At 34.4% G+C, this 14,762-nt stretch overlaps 1 protein-coding gene across 5 annotated transcripts in view; it reads left to right on the forward strand.

Annotated features, from left to right (window-relative positions):
- The window catches only part of LOC142353696 (uncharacterized), a 128,111-nt gene that overhangs the window by 1,118 nt on the left and 112,231 nt on the right, over positions 1-14,762 (forward strand). The window lies entirely within an intron of this gene.

Raw genomic sequence — 14,762 nt, forward strand, 5'->3', positions numbered from 1 at the left:
TAGATAACCACGTGTCCGCAAGTATAAAAGGAGCTTGCACGCTCAACTACCAGCACTTTTTGGTCCCTGATAACTTCTGAATTAAAATCAAACTCCAGTATTGCCCCCTTACTCAATCTCAGCTTACTTGAGATATTTTTCTAACCTAGCATATTTTGTGACTTGTTCTTAACTAAGATTTCTCTAAGTCATAAAATATTAACTTAGCACAAATTTGGAAATCAGGTAAGTTCAACTTAACTACTCTAAGTTATAATTTAACATCTCTTAAATTCTATCTAAGTTACAAGTTAACTTAGAATATTTCAACCTGTGCTAACTTGTACCTTCTCAGTCTTAATAACCTTAACTATTCTATCCCTTCATGCTCGGTTCATATTTGATGCTGTTTAACATAACTTATTAATTCATATTTGCATATAACTTTCTTTAATACTTAACTATATACTAAGAGTAGAACTAGGGGTTGAACTCTCAAGTTATACATGTGGTCCCAAGATTAACCCCGTCGTTTAAGTATCTAATGTACGGACCAGCAGTATAAATGGTGGCCATAGAGAGGCTACTTCAATTTAACTTGTTCATTTAATACAGAGAGGCTGCTTCAATTTAACTTGTTCATTTAATACAGAGAGGCTACTTCAATTTAACTTGTTCATTTAATATAGAAAAGGCATTCTCAATTTAACTTGTTCATTTAAACTATCAGAGACGCCTGCCTAAATTTAACTTGCTCACTTATTGTAGAAAAGCCATTAAATTAACTTGTGTAAGTTAACTAGTCAAAGGGCTTCTCACTAAAATCCTTTTTTGATTTCGATTTAAACTATTCCTCTGTTCTTAATAATTCTAGTACAATAACTTCAGTCCTTTAAACAATGACCAGTCCTGGTGGTAGTACTCCTCCACCTGCCGTTACTCCCCCGCCTGAAACTCCCATAACACATCCAAATCTTTCACTTGTATCTTTTTCAGGCAATGATCCTAATCAGGATGCCACTTCTTTTTGGAACTCTGTAGAAAACAAAACACTCTTTTCACTAGGAACTAGGCCTACAGCACCCGCTGCACAAACTAGCTATGATAAAAGGCAACAATCCTTATTCGGCTCACTTTTAACTGATACAGCACTAGAATGGTTTGAAAGTGAAGTCACAGATGCTACAGATTGGAATACTTTAAAAGATGAATTTAAAAAAAGATTCACAGACGGTAGAGACCAATTTAGATTTAGACTTGAGGTTGAGAACACATTTAGGCAAGAAGGAGAATTAATAAAGAACTATCTACATAGAATAAAGAGTGGAGTTGATAAAGGTTGGCCAGAAAAGATACAAGCAAGTATTGAAGGAGATGTCAATATAAGGAAAGAGAAAGAAATCCAACAAAGACAACGAAGTCAGAAATACATAGATTTTGCTATAAGAGGACTAAGGCCACAAGGTTTAAAACGCAAAGCGCACGAGAAACTTATTGAGAATCCTTCAATAACTTGGACACAGTTTGTTGATCACTTAGTCGTGAAAGACTTAACATTTTCTGTAACAACAGAATCTAGTGGAGCTACAGGAATAGATAAACTTAAAACACTCGAGAGCAAAATTAACGATTTAACCAGTCTTTTCAAAAGCAACGAAGTGAATGCTATAGATACTTCTAGGCCAAGAGACCCTAATATAAAAGGCAGACCTAACAGTACTAGATTCTGTGATTATTGCAGAAGCAATGGTCATTCCATCTCTAGATGCACAAAGAAACAGATAGATGATAGCGTTAACAAATTGAGGAAGGAACTTGTTGAACCAAGAAGGCCAAATATAACATTCTCTAATGATTACAGAAAGAATAACCGAGGCAATACAAGATTCAATGGTCCTAGAAACCAAGGCTATCAACCAAGAGGTGGCTACTCAAAATATAATCATAGGTTCAACAAGCCTAACTATCAACAACAAAATACATCTTTTAGCAGCTCTGGCAATAGATTCACTCAACCATACGAACAAACCTTCCCTCAGCAAAACACCTATAGAAATAATGAACCAAATCTTGAACAACAATCACCATCACCACAACAACAGCAACAGCCACAACAAAGTGCTAGCTTCTATACACCAAGTAGAAATAACAATCTACAACAAAGACAATCAAAACCTAACAATATTCAGCAACAACCAAATCAAATAAGTTTCGTTGAAGGTGACGATGACTACGTAAATGCTATAACAGACTTCTTTCCTTTAAACTTTTGAAGTCTCCGAACGCTACTAAAGAAAGTAGTACTAAGTCAAGAATTTACCTCAACTTATATCATTTTGCCACCGGAGACATTAAAAATAATAGTGGTTTAGAAGTAGAATTCATGATTGACCCAGGATCAACCTGCACTATTATCAATCATCCTACATACCTTGCTCTAGTAAACCTTGAACAAAATTTGCATTTACAAAATACAAATTGTGATTCAAAAACATATACTGGTTCATCAATCAGAATGCTTGGCTATACAACTATTCAATCTAGCTTTGAAACTGACGGTAAATATACAGTCCCCCATAAAGTATTCGTTACTAAAGAACAGAGACAGAACATAATAGGTATTGATTTTTGTCATTTGTTTTTAAAAGCACTTCACTTCGATATCCCCGCAGTAGAATTAAAAACTGAGAGAAACGTAATTTGCTACGGCTCACTCAACAATGAGAAGGATTACCCATACATAACTGAGATGACTGCTTTAAACATAGCTCAACCAATCTTTCTACAACAGAAAAGTACATAATTGCACAAGCAAAAGCACCCCAGTCAAGCCTTATTTCCACCAGGAACATATTTCATGCCCCATATTAACGTCGCAAAAACTGACCTAGTCTTTGTGAACACACATTGTCCACAACCTGAAGAATTTCTACCCATATTTATGGAGAATCAAAAGAATCACCCAATACAGATAAATAGAGGAGTAATAGGTTATGCTATGTGTGATATAACTGACAAACCTATACAAAGATACAATATCAAAAACTGTGCCGAATTTACAAGTACAATACTAAATGAAAGTGAGGACTATAACAGTTGCTTCATACTGAACACAGTAGTAAACAATTTACAAGAAGGACAGCAAATCCAAACTAATTCTTGCATTAGATATATAGATTTTCGTACCCAATCTATATTTGACTCTAATATGCCTATAGCGCACAAGATATCTTCAGATGCAGAATTGAGAAAAGGTTTTGCTAACACAATCTCCAAAAGAATACCCTTATTAAAGGACTACTGTAAAAGTAGAAACTGTGATATAGGTGACATAATAACTTTCAGAGCAGATAATAACTTAGTATATAATCTCATCACTAAGGCTAATCATTATGAAAAGCCAACAATTGATACAATCAAAACAACACTACTTGCTATGAGAGATCATGCACTAGGACTAAACTTACGCTCTATAGCGATGCCAAAAATAGCTTGTGGTTTAGACGGAATGGATTAGAGAGAGATATCTTCTCTAATTGAACAAACGTTTAAGAATTCAGGAATAACTATCTATGTGTATACAAGCAAAGATGATATTGATAAACTACAAAAAGTAGAAACCAATACACTAGAACAGGAAGAGGTGCTCGAAATTATTGAAAGTGAGTTAATAGAAAAATGCAAAGAAGATGAGAGAGAACTAGCCACAGACTTCTCTACCGAAGCAAAAGAGTTATGTAGACCTAAAGTCAACGAACAGTTTCCTAAGTTTAGAGATAAACTACAAAGCAACCGAATCATAAATAAAGCAGTTAGTGATTTTGTATTTAAGCAAAACAGAAATACAGTTCAAGACATAGAGTATCTTGAAAGGTTCTTAGATAACTTTGATTTCACGCAAAGTGATTTGACTGATGATGAATTGTTTGAGTTGATAGAAATAATACTTCAGGATAATGATGTCTATTCACATCATAAGTATGATATTGGCAGAACTAAACATAAGTTCCATTTAACCTTAAAGAAAGACGCAACCTTTAAAAGCAACGACCAAGCAAAATACCCATTCATCTCAGAGATAAATTAGAAAGACTTATGGATGAATTAATTCAAGCAGGGATAATCAGAGACCTCAATGAGAACGATGATATGAATAGTTGGTTTGTCAATCCCGTCATCATATTACCTAAGAAGGATTATGTAAAACTAGTCATTGATGCTAGATACCTAAACTCTATAACTGATACAAGTAATTCTAGTTGGCCACTCGAACCACTAAATGTTCTAATGACAAGAATAACTGGAACTATATTTACAAGTAGTGATTTATCATCGGCTTATAATCAAGTACCACTAACTGAAGATACACAGAAGGTTACAAGTTTTATTGTAGGAGGCAGACAGTACACCTATCAAGTAGGATTTTATGGTCTTAAGCCATTACCCAGTTTCTTTAGCAAACTAATGCGTTATGCATTCGGACCCCTTATAAAACGTAAACAAGCCATAACATATATAGACGATACTTTACTACAAGCTAAAGACAAACAAGAAATGTTCACAATAGTAAAAGAGTATCAGTCTTTGCTTCGAAAGGCAAACCTTAAAGCAGCCCCCGATAAAACAATGTTTTTCTTACGAAAAGTAAGATTTCTAGGACATGTTATATCTAAGAACGGACTATCGCCTATTGCTTCGCGCATAGATGATATTAGAAACCTAAAAACGCCAGAATCGAAAACAGAAGTTTTAAGAGTTTAGGAATGATGGGTTTCTATCATACCTATATTTTGAACTTTCACATTGATGCAAAACCTCTATATGACTTAACTAAAGATACAACATTATTCAAGTGGTTACCAGAACACGAAAAGGTATTCACAGACCTTAAACAAAGATTCTGTCACGATATTTCTAACGCATTTCCTTCTAATGACTATCCCTTTCATATACATGCTGATTCATCTAATTTAGGAACAGGTTGTGTTCTTATACAAGATTTTCCTGATAGAAAACGTATGATTTCAGCAAACTCGAGAGTATTTGATAAAGCTGAACAAAAGATGTCCCCTCAACATAGAGAACTATGCGGAATAATATCTGCATTACAAACATATGAATTTCATGTGATTGGATCCCCTTTTCCAATTTATCTATATTGTGATCACAGACCAATTCTATTTCTTTGGTCACGACGAGGACAAATGTCACATCGCTTCTTTAAGTATCAAGTTGTAATAACTAAGTTCCAAAACTTGCAAATTACATACACTGAAGGCAAAAACTTAGCGTTCCCTGACATTCTTAGCCGAAACGTTTCTTTAGCAGATGCTAAACTTTATCAACTAGAGCACAAAGTAATACCGAAAGATATAAAGTTTCATATTAACGGAAAAGAAGTTAACTATTCTGTATTGCATCAAGACGATAAAGATGCAACCGCTAACGACTGTTATCCAATTATTGCTCAAGTCAAAGGCGAAAGAAAGAAACTTATTAATATAAATGATGAAGGTGACTTTAGCGTAGATGATGCACCAGACTACATAAATGAACACTGTAATGCTATACACAGTTTCTCTGATTGTTTTCGCTACGGCACACAAATAAATCAAATAAAGAAATTAACTTCAGAACTAACTAGCGAGTATGATAATCACTACTATTCCGAGATAGAAAAAATAGCTGAAATAAGTGATGACCGAGAAGGTTATGATGACCAAGATTGGTTAGATCTAGTAGAAGGAAATATTGAAAATTCACTTATTGAACAATTAGAATCTGCTAAAGCCGACTATATCAGACGGACAAAATTTAAGAAGCTTATTGAACCAGAAGCTTTTCAAAACATCTCAGAAAAGGATGTCCACACAGATACATTAGATTTAATAGCTAAAGTTACAGATTTTGCAAAAAACGCTAATCTTGACACCGATAATATTCTTGAAGAACAAGTAAACGACTCCGTGATAAATAAAGTTAGAGATTGGCTAAAAGTAGGCAAAGCTCCAGAAAAGGACTACATTATTAAACAATCTAAAGCACTACAAACCTATAGAAATAATTTCAACTTGTTCTTTTTAGAAAGTCAATATGATTTACTCTGTTATTCCGAACCTTGTGAAGACGGCTCTTTTAACGTTAGGATACGTGCACCACTTTCGCTATTTATAAAGATATTCGAAGTCGCACATACGCATGAACTTAGTGGTCATAGAGCAGAAAGCACAACTTACAATAGAGTTAAGCGATATTTCTATTGGCCCGGTATGTTTAAATGGATTGAAATGTTAATGTTAGATTGCTTAAGTTGCCAAACTAATAAGTCAGCACGCAAAGACTTGAACGAAGCACCCTTAGAACCATGGGGACAATTAGAAGCTATACCCCTACATACACTTCATATTGATCATAAAGGTCCACTACGACCACTTAGTAAAGGAAATAGATTTTGTCTTGTAATAGTAGACGCTTTCTCTAGATTTATACAAGTATACCCTAGCAAGAATGCTGAAGCTCTCGAAACAGTAAATCAACTAGAGAAATTTATAACTACATTTGGTATACCGCAACAAATAGTACATGATAACGGTAATGCTTTTATTAGTAATGATTTCGTTCACTACACAAACGAAATGGGAATTACACTATGCCCCCGAACTGCATATTCACCGTGGACTAACGGCAAAGTAGAAGTACAAAATAAACATTTGACTAATTACCTAAGACATTTTTTTAGTAAAAGTGGATCTAATTGGTCCGAGTACACTAGTAAATTTGCATTCTCACACAATACTGCAGTAAATTACAGTACGGGATATACCCCTTATGAAATACTATTCGGAACGAAACCACAAATACCCTTATCACTAAAGTTAGGACTACTACGAAATAATCAAAAGAAATGCACATCAGAGTATTGTAATAATCTACCGCCACACTCACATAGTGAAGAAACTTGTAATAACAAAAAGATAGAGAAATTATTACAAAACAGATTATCTAACGAAATGTTAAAGCGAGAGAATACATTTAAAACAATATACTCGAATACTTACACTAAATGTAGACAAACTACGAATAAAGCGCACAAGTATAGAAATAGATTTAAACTCGGAAAGCCTATACCTGAAGGTAGAAAAGTACTACTAGAAAATCACTCTAAAGGACTATTAAAGTCTAAAAAGCTACAGGAGCTACGCTCAGGCCCTTACACTGTGCAACGAATGCTAACTAATACTACATATGAGATACAACATGATAAAACAAATGAGAAGAAAACCGTGCATAGAAATCATATAGTACCTTATTACCCGAAAGAAGAAAAAATACAAGAGTTAGTTGAGAACTATGTAGTCCCAGACGATACGGATGATTATTATACTCAATATAATAAGCATATTATATCCAAATCTAATGCTTATAGAGGCGCACAACATATTGCTATTTCGCAGTGGCCCTTAGTAGAAACACAACCTACTATAAATCCTAATACTACACTACAGCCACCTTATAATGTTGAGGCTACCCCAACAAAGGACTCAGGCTTAGAATCGCTACAAACACGAGCAGATAATACTACGCATATACAAGGCACAAGCTCTTCTAATTTTCTACCCCCACGCATTTCAACCCCCTACCCTACGCAAAATATGTATTCACCTAATAGCCCACAGCGAGAAAATTTTTCTACCCCACCTGATAGTACTAGTAAATTTAAAGCTACACGTAAATTATTCCCCCAAGCATCGCATAACAGCCCCACATCATCACCTTATAATTCTACACCTACAGCATCCCCTAATATATCTAATTTACCTGACGCAAATGAAGTATTGAGTAGACCTCAACGTAATAGAAAAGCACCTACATTCTTTGGTGAACCTATTCCTTCTGACTTGATACACAAACTCAAAAAGAAATAGAGACACAAAATCTCTTTTCAAATAATAACTTTTATAATAAAAGCGTTATTACGCACAAAACCAAATAAAAACAGAAAACAGCAATTACAAAAAGCTAGCCAAAATACACATGAAAGTTAATCCTCCATAAATGGAAGCACAAGGTTTCGCACCAACACCGCTCGTAAGTTCTTTGGTTCGAAGGGCAGACACTCTTCATAATTCCACTCCCTCAATTGTAAATACAATTTTTGCAAATTCGGCCCCGTTGTTACGTCCCACCAAGCTTCACGAAGAGCCCACAACTGTTTTTCTAACATTTCTTGCATATCACACTCTTCAACAGTTATCTCCTTTTTGCGAAATAAGCGATTGAAGAACTATAACAATAATTTTCTTATTTACCCCTTAGTTCTTTATATTTCAAAACTGCAATTCCTAACACCCTACATTTTTTTCTCTAGATTTTATGATCCTATTTATTTTTCTCTACAAAGCCAGTCGCAAGCCTCAGATTAACTGAGTAATTGAAAATAACTTACATCCTTTCCCAAGAAGAAGTTGATGATATCAACTGTCTCTCTTGAAACACACTCTGTTTCTCGCCTTTCCCAAGGACTGAAATACCTCTTTGCCGTTGTTATCCCCAAGATCTCTTCCTCACCCAACACCAGTCTAGAGTAGTGATAAGAAGTGGACATATAGAAGAGGAATTCTTTGGCACAGAGACCCACTACATCCCCGGAGAGGTATTTACGGTAGAAATATCGGCGCATAGTATTTCGAAAGCCAGATGTAGGCTCTAGCTCTACACCATTCTGCGATAAATCAAACTCAGCATGGCCAAGGTCATCCTCCATCTGCTGGTTTGGGTATAAATAATTCAGAGTATAAATAGCCATGGTAATAGACTAACAGAATCAGCTAAATTAAGATATAGAAGAAGAAAATAAAGAAAATGAACAAAATAGAAGTTTTAGATTGAAATACAGAAAGAAAGTTAAGAAGAAACTAAAGGATTGAAATTTAGTAGTCGAGAGAGACCAACTTTATAGAAAGAACGTTTAAGGCAAAAAGCAAATAGCCCACTCAACACAAATCTTACACAAAGCACGCAATTAATCACCGTTGCAAGCTGTTACACACACATAAACTTCTATACATGTTCAAGACTCATACACCTTCACAATTTACGCATACCTTTTCTTGCAAAATAATGCTGAAAACACATGTTACCCAAAGCAAAGCTAAGTAGAAGTTATTCTCCCATGAGCAAATATTTTATCTAAGTTAATTACCTTGAGTACAGGAATGTGTCCCTTGCAAACTATTTTACCACACTGAATCGCATATTTGTCAGGAAACGCACACTTAAGCAACCCACATAGTCAACAAATAGAGCTAACTTCAATAGTTTAAGGACCCAAGGAATGTTTAAAATAAACATTAGAGCGCTTAAGAACAAATAACTAACCGCAAATTTAAATTCTCCACATAAGAATTATGTCGCCTAAGCGCAAACCTTATACATTTGTCAGGAAGAGCTATAACTTGATAGTTGCACAACCGCATGCTTGCTTTAATAGTTCACAAAAGTTTACAACTCATAAATTAAATATATAGCAGAGAAATTCCAAAAATTTCAAAATTTTAGTTTTGTTTGCGTTAGCGCTTTTCATCTACAAAACCGATGTTGCTCTAGTTTTCACATTTGCAAACTAAAATCTATTTGCAAGAGCTGTACTTCGAGACATTTTCTATTTTCGTTCCCATAACAGAGATATAAACGGATTTATGACGAAAAATGTCGTTAAAATACCAAAAATATGCACCAATGTTTAAAACCGCCCCCCATAATAACGTATTGTCACAGAAAAACCAAACTCTGTCAGACACTACAGAAAAGATAGGCCAACAAAACGTTAGGAGTAGAATTTTCAATTTCATTACGCAACTCAAGAAAGATCAGATAGAAAGTGCAAAAATTAGAAAATTCAGAGTTTAAGAAATTTTAACTTCAAACCCGCCCCCCTAATCAACCACTTCGTCCAGAAAAATGAGTCTTCGTCCAGTAACAATCTATTACCTTACAAATAAAACGTTAGAGACAGAATTTCTAGTTTCGCCACCAAAGTTGAGAAATTCCAACTTAAACGCACGAAAAGATATGAAAAATCGCTATTTTAATCGCTCAAGTTTCATAAGTTGCAGAGAAACCTTAACATGTACCAAAATCTTGAGTGATGTATTAATCTACCCATAAGCATCAGTACTTTAGCGCACCGTATAGAAATTCTCAAATTCACAACACAAGTACATATTGTTATACAAAAAGTTTGATCATGGAGAATACATAAACTACTAAAACCTGAATGTTGGATTTTGCAATTCTGTCATAATATTCTTGTCATATGACAAGTTTAACACTATGCCACATGGCACTAGTCAAGGCTAGCGATCAACCAATCAGATTTGAGCACACATATTCTGGTAACTTAACCCTGAAAACCACTATTTAAGAGCCTTACCCAAATTCAAAATCACTTTTCTCAGTTACCTTCTGAAATCAATTACTTCTTTCGCTCTTAAATTCAGCTCTAACTCTCTCTCTCTCTCTCTCTCTCTCTCTCCTTCTCTCTGTCCCAAATTATATCTTTCACATTTTGCCCCTTTCAACTGATAAACTTAGAAAACTTAGAAGCTTTCAAGCATCTCAATTTGTGACCTGCAAATACTTGTCACAAAACATCTCCACAACACATATATCAGGTATCTCAGTTCAATAATAATTCTTAATTCAATTCTCAGTCAGCTACTATAGAAGGAGTACATAACCCTTCAAATCGAACATAGTACAAGACTGACAATTTAGAAAGTTTCTAAATTCTAACAAACACTACTCATATTGAACACATTCATCACCAGTAAACACATTGCATAACACAATTAGAACCCCCTTAAAGCTGATCAATTCTAATTTATGACCGAAGTCTCATTCGACCAGAACGGTTTTCTTGTTTCTCTTTCTATCAACCCTGATACACTTGTGAAAGTTTCTATTAAGGCAAATCAAAAGTTGAAATTCAAAAAAAATAGTGAGTTTAACACCTTAACCAGTTGTCAAATTTCTAACGAAGTTAGAACTGTAGTAATTTTTGCTACTAACTCTAAAGAAGACCCTATTGCTGTCTTCTGGGGAAAATATAACCCTCAACAACTTAACAGTTTATTACTTCAAATTCATTCTTCAAGCCTAGTTGACTTAGACATTTTAAATGTCCCTTGTTTGGTTTTAGAACCACCAACTGATCAATGAATATTCCGCTAAACAATTATTGGTTTATAGCTTCAAGAACAACATTCTCAACTTCTTACAGTCCTTATAACATCCCACATAAAATCCTGAAATATAATAACAAGTCAGCAAAAATTGATCGATCATATATTTCATATAAAGAAAACATTGTTATTTTCTTCGTTAAAGACCAGTTTGTAAACTTAGAAATAATTGTTTGTTGGACCCCTAACAAACCAGAACATATTGAACGCTTTCATTTCCAATTGAACAACAGAGACGAAATAGACCTTGATATCATCGAAGCTCCCTTTACTGTGGACCCTTAATCTATGTTACCACCATCCCTTGAAACACAAGTTCTTACTGCCCTTGCATTCGACCCGCTATCGTACATTAGAATATTCCTCTTACAGAAAATATTGAAATTCGGAAATAAAACTGTAACACTTGACAAGTGTTTTGTTTCTAATCAACAGAGAACAGTTGCATTCTTCGTAACATCAGAAAATAACGCAAAATTTGTCATATTTTGGGTACCCTATAATTCCGCTCACGTTCACGAGCTAAAATATCAGATTACTTTCACGGATAATATTAACTTGAATTTGTTAGACTCGCCTTGTACTGTCTTCGTTTATTAAATGGAAGACGGCGAAATCAAGAAATCACCAGCAATAGACGAAGTAATAAACGTAAGTTACAAAATGTTTGTTTTTATGTCACTTTGCTTAACTCTGTTCTCACTTGTAGCAACTGATATTGAATCTGAAATTGCTCAGCGTATTGCAGAATTAAAATTCCTAGTTGAGTATAACGATTCTCACCCACACTTCATAGAATGTGTCGTAAATAGAAATAATTGTCTACCTGAAGAAATTCCGTACCTTAAATTACTAGAGCCTCCTGAAAAGCTATTAATTTGGTCAAAACGCAACGTCCATATGCCACTATCACTGATTAAAGACCAGTTCTTTGAAGAAAAACTTACTGATAAGAAAGCGTTTCTTTCAAAAGTAGAATATTTTTTAACCTACATAGGAAACCAAATTCGTTCTGTTCAGTTTCTTAAGATTATTGCTATAATACCTCTCGCACTTCTCTGTGTTATAACTGCTTGCTCTGCAAAATATTTGATCTTTGTTATATTTCTTGCATTATTACTCTTAACGTCTTTCACTGACGCCAGACCAATTGAAAAGATGAGTATCTATGAAAACACAGCTCCTAACCTTCATGTTAACCACTTTGATTGCTCAAAAATGATCTCAAACCAGATGTATTCTCTCAACAAAGTAGCACCCTGCGAAATTCGCCCTGATAAAATTAGCACTAATCAAGCACGAGTCACTCTCTACCAAAGAAATTACAAAGTTAAACTAGAAGCAACTATGTGTAAAGCAACCCAACAGCAATTACGTTGGTTTTGCGATTCCTTTGACTCTAGCGGCATAGATGCCAGACATAATACTATTACTACTTCAGTTAAGCTTGATGCTCAGAAATGCAAACTTGCAAAGGAAAGAAAAAAGATAAAGCTTTCCCCTTCTTCTAATTCAGTAGAATTCGATTTTGACAAATCTTTGTTCTCAAACTTTAACTCAGGCGATGTTGGAACTGGAAACAATGAATGTAACTCCCGAGGTTGGATTACACATTACACTTATGAAACATATATGCAAAATGTTAGCCTGAATGTAAACCTTAGAGATGGCACAGTTAATAACTGGCAAAATATACCTCTACCTTGTCCTTTATCAGCCGGAGGCTGCGATTCTACATCTACTGATCTATTTGCATACACTTGGGATGAACCCAATAATTGTCTTTTCACTATAATTCGCACTTTTGACGCTCAAATGATTAAAGCTAATGACAAATACTACATAGTAAAGGATCCTAAATTTACTTCAGCTCAGTCAGATTTCGACTTACAAAGCTTTATGTTCCAAGTTTATAATAAACCACAGTCTTTATGTAGTCATCCACGAATAGTATATCCTACGCCATATGATTCTCTATACATTAGTCTTCGTGACGGATTTGATATGAACACTGGAGAACCCATTCACAAATTTAAACCCGATACTGGTGCTATAATTATGAAAAATAAATTCTATTCCAGTGACAACAAAACAGTTGATACAACATATTCTCAAGTTTATGAGAATATCGATTTCGAAGCACATCTTGGAACAAAAATTGACTATTTGCACTTTAATAATCTTCGGCAACTTCAAACTTCTACTCTAGAGCTATTAAGAAATGACTGTGAATTAGAGCGCTCAACTATTCTTAACACCTTAATGATTTCTCATGAAAATCCGCGTTTAGCTGGATATACCTTAACAAGAAACAGATCTATGTTTCTCAAAACAAATGGCAATGTTGCCTGGCTATATAATTGTCCTGAATTTCATTCACCCTTACAGATTCTTAATAAGTGCTATAATCGAATACCAATTCTTTATGAAGATGAAATTCATTTCGTTGATCCGATTTCTAGACAAACTTTCACTGAAGCCGAAGAACAATTGTGCTCTGATAAACATTCAAACTTATTTCAACTAGATGTTGACGATGATAATTCATGGGTTGAACTAACCCCACAAATCACAAAAGTAAGAGGACCTGCACTCTTCAAACCACACATAGTTATTCAACAAATTGCGAATGTTATTATTGCAAGTATTTATGCTTCTATCTACACATATAAAGAAATGATGTCATTCTGGAATTCAATAACTTTCAACTCCAATATGAAAGGAGTTCTCAAACACTTTACTAAGTCATTAATAGATAGCAGAGAATCAATTTCAATTATTTCAGGCACGAATTATTATAACTCTAGAACTATTTATCTAGATTCATTCATTTCACCGGACTTCTTTAATAATCAATTTGTTGAAACCTTTGGTAAAATACAATATATAATTGAGCGATGCGGAATATTCTTTGCCGCTTTCTTATTCATTAAGCTACTCATCGACATAGTCTTATGCTTAATTCGAGCAAAGCAAATTAACAAAATTACAGATGCATCTATTCACTTTGGTAAGGCACTCTTTGCTGCCACATTTGACTTAATGTCAGTTCCAATTTTGACTTCTATCTATCAAGCAACAAATTCTGATAATAATAACACTGATGAAAATAGAGAACGGACAATGCAAGTTCCAAAAACCGAAAATATTAATATTAGAGAACGAGTTATTCAAACTCCACCTTATGCAGAGAATATAGGCTTACAAGCTTTAAGATTTGAGAATAAAAGTGGTTACCCAAACCTACATGATGAGAATAATAAAGACGAAAATAGAAACGATCACAACCTTCCTACGTCTCCAGTATAGGATTAATTCCTCTATTACTTTAATATCATCAAACTATATGATGATAATACAGACTGACTTCAAAATTACTACTGATTTGCTTTGAAAGAGAATACAAAAAAAATAATAAGAAAAAGAGAATACTAGCAAAATAACTTCAAAAAATATACTCTTAGAATAGAATAAGAGTAGAGAATACTTGATATTTCAGGAACTTTCTTCAATCCCTAACGAACTGATACCAGTCTTTCA

Source organism: Convolutriloba macropyga, chromosome 14 (genome assembly GCF_964194025.1).
Source record: "Convolutriloba macropyga chromosome 14, txConMacr16.3, whole genome shotgun sequence".
Lineage (NCBI taxonomy): Eukaryota > Metazoa > Xenacoelomorpha > Acoela > Convolutidae > Convolutriloba > Convolutriloba macropyga.